The sequence below is a fragment of the Sinohyriopsis cumingii genome, chromosome 3, assembly GCF_028554795.1.
Source record: "Sinohyriopsis cumingii isolate HCF-2022 chromosome 3, ASM2855479v2, whole genome shotgun sequence".
Classification (NCBI taxonomy): Eukaryota; Metazoa; Mollusca; class Bivalvia; order Unionida; family Unionidae; genus Sinohyriopsis; species Sinohyriopsis cumingii.
In genome coordinates, this window is record NC_142963.1 from 10,782,965 (window position 1) to 10,790,850 (window position 7,886).

Consider the following 7,886-nt stretch of genomic DNA (forward strand, 5'->3'; position numbering starts at 1 on the left):
CTCATGACACTCACTAAACGTTGCGACTCAAAAACCGTGTGGGGGATGTTTTCCTTCACGTCCGCGCTTTGACTTTAAGAACCGGGTTGTTTCCAGTCTAACCATCCATTGTCGACTCATCCTCCTAAGAAGATGTGCTCCAAACTAGCTAAACTCAACGAAGCCTACGTGAATTTGCATAGGGTCAGACACAGTCTGATACCGAAGCCAGAAGAAATAGAGAATGTGAGAATGTTAAAAGTCACTGAAGACCTGATAGAAGAGCTCTTCAGAGAAGAAATGAACAGGGAGAAAGAAGAATGGACAGAGAAGTACAGACTTCAGAGACAGCAGCAACAGCAGCAACAACAGCAGCAACCTGAAGCTGACAGAGGCTTTGTCGATTGCCGTATCGACACCAAAGAGTTCTTCTTCTCTTTCCGAAGAAGCAGACCTATCGCCAGAAAGTCTATCCTCAGAGGACATCGCATTCTTAGAAACTAAAAAAGAATGCCATAGCAAACAAAAAAACAGCCCTTTTCAGGGCTACCCAAATACTCTAGAAAAGAAATAACGATCGATTTGCCAATGTGTGTAGGTAGAGTAGTGTGAATATAAACACTAACTCTTTATTGATAGTGAGAGTGTATGTGTTTGTGTGTTTGTAAGTGCTCACGTACATTGGTGTGGATAGTAGATTAAAATGATGTCTTTATTTGGTGTTTGAGGTGTAGATTTGAGGTTAGATTGGATTGCTTTGCATATGTGGATAGTCTATTGAAGTGATTTATAAAAAATTTTAAAATAGTGATGGGTAGCATAAAAAAGTGAGTGTTTCTTTTAGGTCCGCGCGTTGTTGTTTTTGGTCATGATGTAGGTAACATCAATTTTATGTTTTTTAGGGGGGATGTTTTCCTTCACGTCCGCGCTTTTACTATAAATTGAAACTCGCTGGGCAGTCTAGCTACCCTTGTTGATTGATCAACACCAAAAATGAACACGAGACTGTCTAAACTGTTGGAACTTCATGTGCATCTGGAATATGCCAGGCGCCTGTTGAATGAACTGGCCGCGGAAGCCATTGTGGAGGAGGGAAGGATAAGAGAGGAGGAGGAAAGAAGAAAAAAAGAAGAGGAGGAGAGAAGATATAAAGAAGAAGAAGAAGAGGAAAGAAGACACAAAGAGGAGGAGAGAAGAAACAAAGAAGAGGAGGAGGAGAAGGAAAAGAAGAGAAGAAGAATAAATTTCAGAATCCCAGAGAGCGAAAATTGGGATTCTGAAGCGACATATCCTGCCTCTGCTCTCTCCCCCCAAAAAGTAAAAAGTAACTGGGGGATAAGATGTGTATGTGGCGCCAGGCCTGGAAGGTGCCACCATTAACCAGGTGTCCATGAAGTTCCAAAAAAAAAAACCAGCCCTTTTCAGGGCTACCCAATACTCTAGAAAAGAAATAACCATCAATTTGCCAATGTGTAGGTAGAGTAGTGTGAATATAAACACTAACTCTTTTTTTAAGATAGTGTGAGGGTATGTGTTTGTGTTTGTACCCGCTCACGTACGATTGTGTGAATAGTAGATTATGGATTTGTTTATTGTTCTTAGCGTATGTGAAGAGTATAGTTTGGGTTTTGTAAGCGCTCACGTACGATTGTGTGGATAGTAGATTATGGATTTTGTTTATTGTTTCTTAGCGTATGTGTTTGTGTGTTTGTGTTTGTGTGTTTGTGTTTGTACCCGCTCACGTACGATTGTGTGGATATTAGATTATGGATTTGTTTATTGTTTCTTAGCGTATGTGGAGAGTATAGTTTGGGTTTTATTATATGAAATGAAAAAGTAGGGGATGTTTTCCTTCACGTCCGCGCGTTGTTTGGTCATGATCTAGGTAAGATCAATTTTACGTTTTAGGGGGATATTTTTCTTCACGTACGCGCTTTAAGTATAAAAACCACAGTATTCGTCGTTCAAACCATTCTGCAAAGAATAAAAAAAAGAAGATGGCTTCTAACCAAATGGACAAAATACAAACATTACAAGACGTTTTAGACAACTTAGGAATGATGGAGCAGATGTTGATAAGACTGGTTGAAGACCATTATTCCTATAGTCCCCATCGTGTAAAGATGGAAATTAATAACTTAAAAAAGGTAAAGGACAAGATTAGTGGTGTCATGAAAGAGATAAAGGAGGGGAAGGAGGATGAAGAGGAAAGAATAAGAATAAGCAAATGGAACGAAAAGATTGAAAAAGAAGAAGAAAATGAGAAGAGGAAGAAAGAAGAGGAGGAAGAGAAGAAGAAAGAAGAGCAGGAGAAAAAAAAGAAAGAAAAGAAGAGAAAGAGTGTTGGAGATAAAATAAGAACTTGGTGGAGAAAAAGAAGAAACTAGAAGCAGAAGAAAACCCAAAGGCCCTTTTCAGGGCCAGCCATATTTCTCGAAAAGAGATAGCCTTTCCATTGCCTAAATTTAAATTTAAATTTAAAAATTTTTTTTTTTTAAAAAAAATCCCATATTCAATTCCCCTTTTCCCTAGACAAGCCCAAACTCTATTCCCATGTTAATTTCCCCTTGTCTCTAGACAGACCCAAAGTCTGTGTTAAATTCCCATTGTCCCTAGAGTTGCCCACGATTTTTCTCCATGTTAAATTTCCATTGTCCCTAGAGTTGCCCAGGGGTCTTTTTAATGCTAAGTCCCATTGTCCCTAGGGTGCCCCACTTAACTACTATCGTAGTAAATGCGGGCTTACACCTTCTCCATTTTCGTGTGTGTTAAATAGTCACCCAATCTTCGCTGAAGCTACTTGGGACGAAACGAAAGGGTGGCTTGGAAACGGATTTACGTGTCCGATGGGCTACGCGAGTAAAAGTCGAAGCTAGTGACGGAGGTGGTAATGGAATGGCTTTGGTCTTCTTTTCTTTCTTTACTTCTGGTTTCGCTTCTTTCTTGTTCACTTCTGTCGAAGGAGGAGTGGGCATCATCTTTATAACCCAAGCTTTCATTTCTTCTCGTTGGGGTATGGGGGAAGGGGTAAACAAAGACGCTGAAATCTTACTAGAAATGTGAGCCGCTGACGGTATCTCTTCTTCTTCAGACTTTCGTGGGGTGGCATTTCTCAGGACCACTGGGGATGGTGGTGGTTGTGGGGGTGGTGGTGGTGGTGTGAGGGATGCACTTTTCATCAGGGTCTTGAAATCTTTCAGAGTGGGACGAGCTGTTTCGTCTAAAGCTTTCTGGTGAAAGAGTTGCAGTCGTTGCAAGAGTTGACCATACTTTTACGATGTTTTTGTTTTGGACAAATCGTGGCGATCCCTCAAGGACTGCAATTCGTGTTGTAACTGGGACATCTCGCTCAAATATAATTGGGAGGCAATGCGGGGTTCGTTGTTCTTGCACTAAGGCACTAAAGCTAGTTTTCGTCCTTCCATTGGATGTCAAGGGTTACGTCTGAGATCTTGAGACTGTAGAGGTCCTTTTTATCTTGCTCCCACGAGACCTCCCAACATGGTTCCCAAGACGCCTTTCAGTAAAGGGCCTAACAAGAGGGGTAAAATTCCTTCACGTTGGACCAACATCTTCTTCTTTTGAGGAATGGGGATTTTCTTTTGAACCATTTGGCGAAGAACGTGACGATGTTTGCCTAAGCATTGTTTCTGGTGTTGCGACAAAGGGATCGTGCCTTTCAAAACGTTAAAACAATATTCGCACACGGTATCGATGACCTCTTTGGAGGCCGTTTGAATGAGGTTTTTTCGCAGGGGTGGAGAAGCTTTGCACAGGATAGACAACATGTCCCCATGTTTGACTAAACGAGGAGGCAGTCCTTTCCTTTTCTTTCCTTGGGATTTAGATGAGGGATGTTTTCTGGTGGGTGACATCTTTGAGTCTTCAAGAGCACCAAAAACACTGATACCCCTGCTTCGTCTCAGACCGTTTTTATACTGGAACGCGTCGCCACTGATTGTCTTTACGTCGTATCAACTTGAGGACAGGCATCACACGTCGTGCAGGGGTTCGCAACGGACTAAATCGAGACAGTTCTTGCTTGGACAAATCCAGTAAACTCTGTAACATGCCCGATCTCTCTTGGACTTTGATTTTGGGAGCAGATACTTTGTGAGTAGCTGCCACTGTCACTAAAGAGGAGGATCCCGCCACTGGAGAAGTTCTTCGAGACACGGGCTTCCATGGTGTCATCAACGGATAAGTGGATGAACCTGAGGCTACCGGAGATGCGGTCACCGTCGTTGCAGGTCGTGGTTTGCGAATGTAAGGTTGTGTCCTGTTCGAAGTGCCACTCTTGCGACTAGAAGCTGTTTTATGTGGACTTTTCTTTTTCGTAGAACTTCTCTGTTTCTTTTCCTGCGGGCTTTTCTTTTTCCGGGGTGGTGACCTGGTCGTGATACCATTGCTCTTTTTCTTCTTGGGGCTTCGTTTATCTTTTTTCTTCGGGAGAACTTTGGGAGCGTTAGGATCCCATCTTAAGAGGGACCGAATGAAGATACCTCCAATAGTACCGCTCCGTCCAGGTTTCAAAATTATTTGCTTATTGGTTTGAGTGTCGATGAGGAGATCAGCCATTTGGGTCAAAGCTGCTTTGTTGCGATCAAAAAAACGTTTGGTTTGATGAGGAATCTGAATGATGCCTTGCAGTAATTGACGGGCTGTCACCATGAACCATCGTAAGACTTCTCTGAGCCTGGCTTCTAAGAAACGAGCACGTATTTGTGTCTAAGGCTTTTATAGATTTTTTTGTGGTCAAGTCGAGGACGGAGACGTGTACAGGACAGGCCATTTGTCTTGACACGAGTGGTGAAATAAATGGGCGCGAAATCGCAAATCATCGGGGGTAGTGGGTTTCAAATCGACGAGTAAATATTCCTGTGGAGTTTGAGTGGCATCGTCGTACGCCTGAGTGAGCCAAGGCCTTCCTAACTGTTTGGCTAAGACTTGCACTTGCGATTTATATCGAGGGCTTTTAAATAAGACCACGTAATGAGCATTGAGACTGATGGTACGATCGGCTTTAGTTTGTTGGAACAAAACATTTTGAATGATGTAAATGACACTGGCATTACGATGATGCCCTTAGTGCGTAAACCAAAGTTTAATTTCTTCTTCGTCTTCGTCTTCTCCTAACATGTCGTCGAAAATGACCAGATGGGTTTGACGGGGGTCAGATACGATTCCGTCGAAATGCCTTCCACAAACACGATGGAATCGCCTTGACATTCTCACAAGAGACTACGCCGATTGCCACTCTTTGTAGCACCACACGATGCGTTGAGGTGGACGATCGATCAAATGATGTTTATGTTCGATCAAACGTTTGACAAATTCGGTTTTGCCTGAACCGCTAGGGATGACGAAAATACAAAGCCTCCCAACTGGCACGATCTAAGTGTTCGTCGATGAATTTGAAAGTGGAGGAAGAGGGAACAGAGACAGCAGAGGTAGCCATAGTACCAGGAATGTCACTTGTGACACGAAGACCAACAAAACAAGAGTTTATACATATTTTCAGGACACGTTTATTGATGTTTCAAAAATAAACACGAAAGAGTAAAATATATCTAAATCAAATAATTATGTACAACAATAAAATGCACATGAAAACGATCAAAGTGGAATAGAAACAAGTCTCTGTACAATATGTTTTGGGTAACTAAGATGTCTTAGGGATGATGTGAATTGCTCTGACAGACTCTACATGGGTAATGTCACACAAGTGTCCTCCCGAACTGGCCTTTCAGGAATGCCCACGACAGTCCTGTCCTGACGGGAATGGTTGTCCTCGGTGACGGGTTCTTCTGACACTTGACCATTTACTATTGGTCTTGCATAGTGCCCATTTTTATATGTTGGCCAATTCACATTCTTTACCTCAAACAATAAATATCAGCAATACCAACATTAAATTCACACAATCAGGATGAAACCTAGGTGTTACTCTGGACAGTACTCTCACATTGCGCTAACATGTCATGAACATATGCAAGGCTGCATATCTTGAGCTGAGACGCATCAGCTCAATTGCAAATATATTTCATTTGATGCCACTAAAACACTTGTATGTTCATTATTACTTTCAAGACTGGACTATTGTAACTCAGTTCTCTGGTTCATCTAAATATCTGCTCCAGAAACTTCAAAAAGTTCAAAACACAGCTGACCGGATCATACTTTGAGTACTACGATCAGAGCACACCTCCCCGCTGTGTTGTACCCTACACTGGCTATCCATTCAATCCAGAACCAAACACAAAATTTGTTCTCTGTGCTACGTTTCACTGTCGGACTCTAGTCCAACATACCTATCCACCTCATCCATGTGTACACACCAGCAAGATACTTACACTCCTCTTGTGACAATCGTATACTCATTTTTCCCACTATGAAAACAAAGTCATATGGACAGCGTTCTTTTTTATACCAGGGCCCAGCAACGTGGAATGAATTGCCCAATGAACATAGACAAAAAGACACAGTGATCATATTCAAGAGTGCTCTCAAAACTCACTTATTTCGACTGCAAGAACAAACTTAGAGACCTAATAATGTTTCCTACCTTAAATATTCTCAGCATGTTTTTTTAATGTTTTCAAATTTAATTGTGTTTGTTTTTGTAATCATATCATTATATGTTTGTTATCTTATAAGTGTTGTCTAATGTTGTAAAGCGTTTAGAGCTTCTAAAGATTAGGCACTATACAAAATCCTCATTATTATTATTATTATTATTATTATTATTATTATTATTATTATTATTATTATTACGCACTATTTAGATTGAATTGATCCTGTTTTGGAAATCAAAATACATACTTATTGAAGGTCCCTTATTTGTTTCTGTAATTTCTGATGGTAAAGATTCTATTATAGTGTTTCTTGGAAAGCAGCCATAGGTCATTAACAAATGCATAGTAAATAAGATCTTTATCGCCCATAATTTTTTTGAAATAAAAATGTCCCCGTTTTAATGGCAAAAATCATATGTTCCCGTTTTGTAGGTTTTTTTCAAGAATGTGTGTGTGTTTGTGCGTGGGTGGGTGTGATTTAGATTTTTAGCGTGGCTTTAACAATTGTCCAGTCATATCGCTACAATGTGGTTTAAAATAATGTCTGGCACTGGGGTATCATGCCGCAGACATGAAGCATGATATCCCACCCAGTCACATTATCCTGACACCAGGCCGACCAGTCCTAAACTAACCTCTTAGTGCTGAGCGCCTAGCGAGGCAACTGTAAATACCATTTTTTGAGGTCTTTGGTATGACTCGGCCGGGGTTCGAACCCACGACCTGCCGCATCAGGGGCGGACGCTCTAACCACTAGACTACCGCAGCGGTCGTAACAGACTATGTATGTATGGATGGATGGATGGATGGATGGATGGATGGAGTTTATCGCCACGTCAAAACAATCCTAGGCAGAAAAAAACCCGTTAAACTGTGAAGAAACATTGCTGCTTACCTTGGTCAGAGGAAATGGACAACTCCCGCAACAATAATGAGCTTCAAATGACTTGGAGAAATAATCCATTCTCCCCAGTCAATGTCATGAAAGTCTATAATTAGCTTTTTCCTGCTATATAAAATGTCACTGTTCTCTTCGGTTGCCATGTTATTATGATAGTCATCCCATCTGAACGGTAGTTCTCGCTTATTTTGTCTTGGTTCTATTTTTCCTATTCTTTGTGTTCTTTTGCCTTCTTTTCCACTTTCGCCCATTCTTGATATCACTGCTGGAATTTGGATGTGGGATAAGTCTGGAGTCAGACGGGTGATGTTTGTGTTCCGTTCGCGCTTGCAGCATTCCAGGGTGTGTCTTAGGCATGTTAAATCCGAATGCATACTTCCGGTAATCATTGGGGTCTTCGGAATTTCTTTTGTAAACAATGATCGAGATTG